Source organism: Pogona vitticeps, chromosome 2, assembly GCF_051106095.1.
Source record: "Pogona vitticeps strain Pit_001003342236 chromosome 2, PviZW2.1, whole genome shotgun sequence".
Taxonomy (NCBI): domain Eukaryota; kingdom Metazoa; phylum Chordata; class Lepidosauria; order Squamata; family Agamidae; genus Pogona; species Pogona vitticeps.
Genome location: NC_135784.1, coordinates 26823286 through 26832404, shown reverse-complemented (window position 1 = coordinate 26832404; position 9119 = coordinate 26823286).

Genomic DNA, 9119 nt, shown 5'->3' with positions numbered 1-9119 from the left:
CCATATTGGAGTTGATATGGAGTTGATAAGGTGTTGGATGCCCAATTGCATGAGAGGATGACAATAATGACGATGATTCCTATTTGAGACCTCTGTGAAGTGCCTTGTGAGTCTAAGGCACTTGGGAAATCTATGTCCCCTTCCCTCTGTGTCATGAAACTCACCAGGGAAGCTTGGGCCAGCCTCTCTCTTTCAATCTGACCTACCTCGCAGGCTTGTTGTTTGGAAGGTAACGGCAGGAGGAGGAGGAAGCGGAGGGCCGTGTATCTTATCTTAGGATCAAAGGACGGATTTCAATGAAAATAATAAATATTTATATGGTTTTTGTTGGGTGCCGTCAAGTCAGAAGAGACTAATGGCATCCTTAATAAGATTTTCAAGATATGTGAGGTATTTAAGAAGGGGTTTCATCATGGCCTGACACACCCATGAGTTTCCATGGCTGAGTGGCGATTTGTATCCAGTTCCCTCGGGTCCTAGTCCATCGCTCTATTCACTATGCCGCACTGGTTCTGGTACTAATACAAAATGAGAGCAAGTGAGTCTAGCGGATAGAGTGTTGGAGTAGGCCTCAGGGACCTGAGTTCAAATCCCTGCTTAGCTTTGGAAATTCACTGGGGGGTGGGATTAATGGTAAAGCACTCCTTGAGAATCTCACACACCACAAAAACCCTGCTGGAAGTTGGAAGTGACCTTAATGGCTGTGTGGGATCTTTTAAAGGCCAAAAATCATCTCTTGGGTTGCTGCGGTGGCAACTATAGGCAAATGGTGGGTTGAGTGGTTGGTACATGTTAAAGATCCATCGGAAGACTAGCAGAAGGCGGATGGACCCCTTGAAGGAAACGGAATGAACAAACTTCCCGTTACTGATTATTGCCACCTTCTTGTGTCTATTTCTAGGTGTGATTCCAAGCACAATTCTCAAATTTAGAACGCCCCACAAAGCCTCTGACTGCGGCCTAGCTGGAGAGCGACGTTCGTTTCTTTCCAACCTGAATGTGGGTGAGCTGATTACGGAAACATAGCTTCACCAGGGCGCTTCTTCCCCGGCAGGTTTGTGGGTAGCTTCAGCAAAATGAAAAAATAGGTCATGGCCTTGCGTTTTTCTGTTTCTTTGGTGTCGCAGGGAAAGGAAGCACTTCCCCCATCCTGAAACAAGTTCTCTTTCCTTCTCTTGCTCTTCTCTCTTGTGCTCGAACGCTTGTGTGAAAGCCAGAAATACAACTAAAGAAAGCTTCATGGTTGCTATATTGCAATATGGGGACGAGCTGAAGATGGGGTAAAAAAAAAATCCTCAGCCATTCTTGTCAGTAACACCATTCCCATTGCAGCTCTTCTAAAACATAACAGGTACATCCTCAGTTCACAATTGGAGGAATATGTTAGCTAATCTGCTCATGGATAACAACAAAGTTTCTTCTGGTGCCTTAAAAGCAGCTGGTGGCAGTGGATAGCTGAGGCACCAGGGAACGGGTGGCGGTTGCAGCTGCTCCCAGAACTCCACTGCTTGAGGGGATCGTCTCCATTTGGCTAATGGCTGGACCGGCTCAGAAACCAAGCAAACTGCAGCGAGCCTGCCGTGCTTTGATGCCAGCATAGAACTGCAGCAGGCTCACGAGGGCCAGAAATGCCTGGGAACGGCCATTTAAACAAACAAACAAGCAGTGCCAGAAACTATTTTCAAATAAGACATCCTCATGTCTGTTTCTGGGTTTTTGGCAAGTCTTTAAGTACAAGTCCCAAATCTGAGTCCCATTCTTTGGGTCTGAGCCCCAAGCCTCGAGTTCGAGTTGCGAGCCCCTGCCTGGGGAATTCTGGGAGCTGCAAGTCCCCAAAATCCCCAGTAAGGTCTTCCCCCCCACACCCGGCGGTGCCACCCCCTTTCTTCCTGCCCATCCCAGTGTCAGCAGCACCCTCCACCCTGCCGTAGCCGCAGAGTCCCCACTTCGTGCCTGCCCCATTGCTTCTCCCCACCCCAGGAGGGCCAGAATCACGGCTGGTTGTGGTGCCGGCAACAGCAGACACCCTCTTGATCCCTCCACAGCTGGCGTAGAGGCCTCCTGAGTTATGGCCGTGTGCACGCCTCTGGGTGCGGGGGGGGGGGGCTCTTGCTCAAGAGCTAAGAGGGGTTGCAAAAACAGGGAGGGTGACCATGGGAGTGCCTCCCTCCGTGTCCTCCCCACCACCTCCCCCACAAGTCTTGCTTCTTGATCATTGGGAAGGAGCGAGGGGGAGTGGCCTTGGCCCTCAAAAACGTGTCTCAGAAAAATGGGTCTGAGTTGTCAACTGTGAGTCTTTTAAAAAAAGAGAGTTGAATCTGAGTCCAGTCACCGGTTGTGGGTCTTCACCCCTGGTAGATAGGCTTTAGGGGATACACACAAAAATTGCACACACACAAACCCTGCAAAGCCCCTATGGTGGCGGTGGGGAACCGTGCTCCTGCAGACCTCCCCTGAGGGACTTTTTTTTTTAAAAAAAAAAAAATTCTTTCTCTGGGTAGTGGAGAAGAAAGTTCTGTTGTTGCATTGGAGCCATATGTGAGTCCGGTTATAAATCTGATAAATAATAAAGAATCCTGTTTTCTAATAACATTGCAAAAGGAAAAAGCTATAAGGAGATCCAGAATGGGTCAGTGGTGACCATGCTGGCGTGGAACATAGGAGATCCAGGTTCAAGTTCTCAACGACTGAAATCTTGTTGCTTAGCATAGTTAAGTCCTGCTATACAGTAGTCGTCTTACGGAATCAGAGGAGATTTGGTGAGTCAGCCCCTCTGTAATCTCCACTGATTCAAATGGGCTTACTCTAGTTTCAGCTTATTACACTAAAGTAAATCAGAACTAGAGTGGGCCCGTTTGAATACATGAAATTCATGGAGCTGATTCCTCAGATCTCCACTGATTCAATGGGTCTACTGTGGTATGATTTTCTGTGTGAAGCAACAGGATTTCAGCCACTGAATCATGAAACTCAGTAGCAGAACTCAAGCCAATGTATCTGGTTCTCTCCCAATCTGACCTACCTCACAAGGTCGTCGTGAAGAGAAGCCAGGTTGACCCCCTCCCTCTTGTCGTCAGGCAAAGACCTTCCACTTCAGGCAGGATTTTAAGCAGTCAATGTCTCAGGAATGCTTGTTTATTAACCTACAGATTTTAATCATTTTAACTTTTATTGTATTTTAATTGAATTTTTAATTGTTGTAAGCCACCCAGAGACCTTTGGGTAGAGTGGGCGGCATATAAGTTAAATAAATAAATAAATAAATAAATAAATAAATAAATAAATAAATAAATAAATAAATAAATAAATAAGTTTCAAACTTGTTTTAATCTTGGTTTTAAATTTTAATATACGTTTAATTTTTTTGATATTTTATTTATATAGAAGTTTTAACACTATTGTTTCATAGCAGGGGTCTCAAACATGTGGCCTGGGGGCCATTTGCAGCCGCTGGATGATAGTTTGTGGCCCACGCCTTGCCTGGCCCCCTGAAGCGCCCACGCGTCCTCTGCTGTCAAGAGTCAAAAAAAGCCTCACCTCGCTCGCCAGCTTTCTCCCAAGACAGTGCCTCTTGCACCCTCCATCCGGAACTGAAGCCTACCAGCCATCCCGCCTGTCAGCTGGCTGCAGTTCCAGATGGAGGGTGCAAGAGGCACTGTCTTGGGGCAGAGCCGCCAACAGCAGCTGCCGCCACCTCTTCCAGGGAAGTGGCTCTCTGGCTCTCTTTCCCTCTCAGCACACCCACACCAGCCCGGCCAGCGGACGCCTCAGCACCCAGTGGTGCTTCCTCCTCCTCCTGTTCATCTTGCTTCAGCCGCAAGGAGGCTCGCCTCGCAAAGTTTCCTCCTCTGTCGTGGTTGGGGTAGCTGCTGCTGCTGAGTGCACCCTTTTTTGAGGGGGGCCCTCAGAGGAAGGTTGCCGGACCTCCATGTGTGCGCGCGTGCGTGCACCTGTGGGGGCCCCACCCCGTTCTCTTTAATTTTCGCGGGTACCGATGGGGGCTTTTCTCCTTTGGCAAGGCGATTCTGTGAGGTTTTTTTAAAAAAATGTTATGTCGTGCCCTCCCCCCTGCTAGGTGGTCGCCGACGCTCCCTCCCTTCTCCGCTTCTTCGTCCTGCTGCTGTTGCTGCTGCTGGTGGTAGTGGAGAAGGAGCCGGAGGGGGTCGTGGCCGGCGATGAGGGCTCGCACGCCCCTCCTCCTCGGAGCCCCAGCCGGGCTAAGGAAACTCCTGGACAGCTTCCTTGGGGCTCTTGCTCCGCTTGGTGGAAAATCTGATGCGGCCCAGCCTCACTCAGACTCTGCCTCCAGGGGCCCCCAAGTAAATTGAGTTTGAGACCCCTGTTTTATAGTCAAGTCCTTAGGTGCCCAAGGGGAGAAAGGTGGCATATAAATAGGCAGGCAGGCAGGCAGGCAGGCAGGCAGGCAGGCAGGCAGGCAGGCAGGCAGGCAGGCAGATAGATAGATAGATAGATAGATAGATAGATAGATAGATAGATAGATAGATAGATAGATAGATAGATAGATAGATAGATAGATAGATAGATAGATAGATAGATAGATAGATAGATAGATAGACAGACGGACAGACAGACAGACAGACAGACAGACAGACAGACAGACAGATAGATAGATAGATAGATAGATAGATAGATAGATAGATAGATAGATCGATAGATCGATAGATCGATAGATCGATAGATCGATAGACAGAGAGACAGACAGACAGACAGACAGACAGACAGACAGACAGAAAGAAAGAAAGAAAGAAAGAAAGAAAGAAAAAGAAAGAAAGAAAGAAAGAAAGAAAGAAAGAAAGAAAGAAAGAAAGAAAGAAAGAAAGAAAGAAAGAAAGAAAGGAGGGAAACTATGTATACTGTCATATCCTAATTGGAGAAAAGCCAAGCAATAAATGAAACAAATAAAGAAATAGAAATATGAGCTGATTTATTCAAAGAGTTAAAGATAAATTAGCTGAAACTCCACTCTCAGTGAATTCGAGACCACAAATCACTCATCTTCAAAGTCATTTAATGTCTTTGAGATAAATACTCAATTGTATCCGTGATCTGTATGTTGAATACAAGCCTGTGTCATCAAAAAATTGCAAATGGGTCAACCTCACCACACAGTTGGTTTCAGTTTAAAATGTTTCCACTCAGAAACAGATCAGGTTTCACACATTTTGGAACTGTATGACTTTCAGATCGACTATTTGGTAATTTGCTGGTTCCACCAGCCTCTTCCTAGCGGCCACATAACAGCACAGAGGTTTCCGAGCACGTCAGCAGACGAGGCCCACCATAAGGGGGGTGGGGTGTCTATGGTTGAATATCCTAGTATTTGTTTTCCTGATGTTTATTCACACTTATTATAGACAGGAAGAAATAAGACGAAACAGTATCTGATCAAGACAATTGCTGGCCATGCTTTCCACAGCAAAATTACTCAAACAACCTAGAGTATCAGAACTGAATGGAGCCCACACACCTTTAGGGTGAGCCCTACCACTAGGCAGAGTGAGGCGATGGCCTGAGACAGCTGATGATACAGCAGATGATGGAAGCAGCAATAGCCCTCCTCTCCACTTGGCAGTTTCTTATGGGGCCTTTGGCTATTAGCCTCTCTTTAAGGCCATTTGCCACACAGCCTGTCCTGCCTCTGTCAGATTAGCAAAAATGCCAACACACACACACCCATAGAAAGAAACCAGAAATGATCAGAACTTGACTGGAAGTTGAGTCATGGCAACTGGACTTCTTTCTTATTAGGTTGAAAAGTTTCACTACTCATCCAAGTAGAGCTTCTTCAGTCTGAGGAGAGTTGGTAGTTGACCCTTGATCTATCCTCCATTTTGGTTTCACTTCCCCTAGTCTGAACAGGCTCCTTAGATGGACAAAGGATGCGGCTGGGTGAAGTAAAAATCCCACTTCTGCAGTCCTTCTCCACCCACTGTCCTGGGTTATTAACAGTTGTTAATGGTGTTATTTCTGGTGGCATCCGCTCGATTTCATCCTCACTAGACACTCTAGCCTTACTAGTAGTGTATTACGATCACACACAGTTATCATGGTGCTGATTGCGGTACTGATCACTCCCTGGTGTGTAGTAGAGTAAAACTGTGAGCAAAGAGGTTGTATCACACGAAAAAGGAAGGAAGACCACGTATTGACGTCAGCAAGACTCGCGATCAAAGAAAAGTGGAAGAATTTGCCAAAGCCCTTGAGGAAACCCTTCCAGGCCCGGCTGATGCAAATGCACCTGAATGATGGGAACATTTAAAGAATGCTGTTTATAACACGGCCTTGTCCACATTTGGCAAGAAGACCAAAAAGACGTCACATTGTACAAGAATAAAGGAGACAGGGGCAACTGCAATAACTACCATGGCATCTCTCTTCTCAGCGTTGTAGGGAAGCTGCTTGCTGGTGTTGTGCTGAAGAAATTCCAGGTGCTTGCAGACAGAGTCTATCCAGAAAACTCCCAAACACAACAGGAGCAATATAGTACATGCAGTGCAATGAAAAGTGGAGCATTCAGAGCTCTACACTGGAGAAACCAAACGGCCACTAAACAGGAGTCTCCTACCAACTCTCCTCAGACTGAAGAAGCTACTTCGATTAGTAGTGAAACGTTTCAACCTAATAAGGAAGAAGTCCAGTTGCCATGACTCAAAGTCCACATAACCTCATCTGGATGACTAAGCATCTTCACAGATGGATTAGAACCTGGCTTCTAGTTTTAGGAAACTGACTTCTGGGAGTATTAAATGGTGCAGGATGACCCTGTGATCTGTTTAAATGGTGAACCACCACTTCTGGAGGCTTTCAGGAGCTCCACCCAAATTTTCTGGGGGGGGGGGAAAGAGCTGAGAGAAATTTGGAGGAGGAACAAAACATTCTGGGGTCCACAAGTAGTCCCAATGCCACCCTTTGCCCTAGGATAAACAGACAATGTTTTCTTTTTAGAGTACACGACTTCTAGCTCTGGAATCTGCATCTTGTCTTATGAGGCCCTCAGTTGCCTCCGTTTTCAAAGGAGTCCTGCTGGACCAGACAAAAAGCTGTACTAGGCCATTATTCTGAGTTGTAGTTTTTAAAACATGAAGGTCTGAACTGGAAAGCTTTGAGGCCTAGTTAGGCCTAACTCTGCCCAGGTTTCCTGTTCCTGCCCCAGTGTTAGCTGGGAAGCTAGATGGAGCTAGGCCTAGCTAAGCTCCTAGCCTTCCAATTTAGGCCTTTTCTCCCAGATGAGCTACATTTAGGCATCGCTAAAATGTGCATAATAATTCCAGAATGAGGAATTATGGGATTTGTAGTGCAGGACACCCAACAACCTCATCTCCAGCAGTCACATAAGCATTGCGATTGTATTCTGTCAGATCTCCTTTGATTTGGATTCCTGCACTGAGCAGGGGGTTGGACTCGATGGCCTTTATAGGCCCCTTCCAACTATGTTCTATGATTCTGTAATTTCCCCACTCCAGCAGGCTTTCTCGCATCAACCATTATCTCATGTTGATTTTAAAGAACGTAAAGAGTGGAGAATTTTTGTCTCCACCACAGAAGATGTGATGCCATTGAGCCGCTTCTGAATGGAAACAGGCACGGTAGGCTGAGTTCACACTTGTTTTTTCTTTCCATGTGTGAACTCAGGATATGGAGAAGAGATGCCAAAGGCTGTTCTTGGTTCTCAGAATTCTTGCAGAAACGCAACCTGCCTTGGGTCTTGCAGGGTAGCCATCCTCTAGTTCCACTTTTAACGAGTGGCAGGGTTGCAGCTTGAAAGGTCAACCACAAGCATGCCGGAGTGAAGGAGGACGACCTGCGCTAAAGACACCCACAACCGGAGGTATTTTTCAGTGGCTCCATGCAGAGCTAAACAGTTGCCCTGGGTCTTCTTGAGGAGAAAAGGGGGGTAGACATGTTTTAAAAGAAGAGACAAACAAGCAAACAAACAGTCCAGTCAGAAAAGTAGAGAGAGCAGTGTTGGGACAACACAAATTCCAAAAACCCTTTATTAGGCCCTAATGAAAAAGTACCCCCAAAAGTAAGCAGATACATAAATAGGACACATTTTTCAGAGAACATTCTCTCGAGTAGGCAAGAAGTGAAGAGTAAGTGGGTGGAAGAAAGGGAAAGGGGAAAAGAGAAGGGGAGGTTGAACCTTACCTACTTGGTGTCTCCATGTTATTTACAGTGGTACCTCGCTAAACAGTTACCCCGCATGACAGTTTTTTCGCTAGCCATTGACTTTTTGCGATCACTGTAGCAATTCGCAAAACAGTGATTCCTATGGGGGAATTTCGCTGGACAATGTTTGGTCCCTGCTTTGCAAACCAATTTTTGCTAGACAGTGATTTTGACAGCTCCCTTTGTGCTCACAAAATGGGTGTTTTTGGGACCTAAACTTCGCAAGACAGGTATTTAAACAGCTGATCGGCGGTTCACAAAGCGGCCTTCTTATGGCCAATCTTCGCTAGACAACGACAGTTCTTCCCAATTGGAACGCATTAAACAGGTTTCAATGCATTCCAATGGGGAAATGCTTTTCGCTAGATGATGATTTTGTTAAACAGCGATTTCAGTGGAACGGATTATCATCGTCTAGCGAGGCACCACTGTATTTATTACCGTATTTGTTTGCTTCTTATGTTGTTAGGTCATGTTTTCTCCAGGGAGGGGACCAAAGGTGGGTCACAATGCTTTAAACAAGTTAGAGTAAAATTATTATAAATGATAAAGTAACCCCCCCCACACACAAAAATAAATATATAAAAACCATTTAAAAGATTATCTCAAACACTGGAACTTTTTCATATGCACAGCATCCAGGAGGGACATGTTATTAGAGGATGTTCTGCAGGTCAAATGGTGCAGACAAAGTGATAGGTTGTCTTGTGTGATGAAAGGTGTTAGAATGACTGGACAGCTCAATGGTTTAGATATCTAAGGTTGGGAATTCGATTCCACACTGGGCCTCCCTGACAGGCTTGATGATCCATAGGGTCCCTTCCAGACTCATCCAATTCAAAGATTATTATATTCCACATTTTCCAGCCCAAAAACCCATCGGGAAGTGGAATGTTTGAGACTTTTTGGTCCTCCACCTCAGATCATAA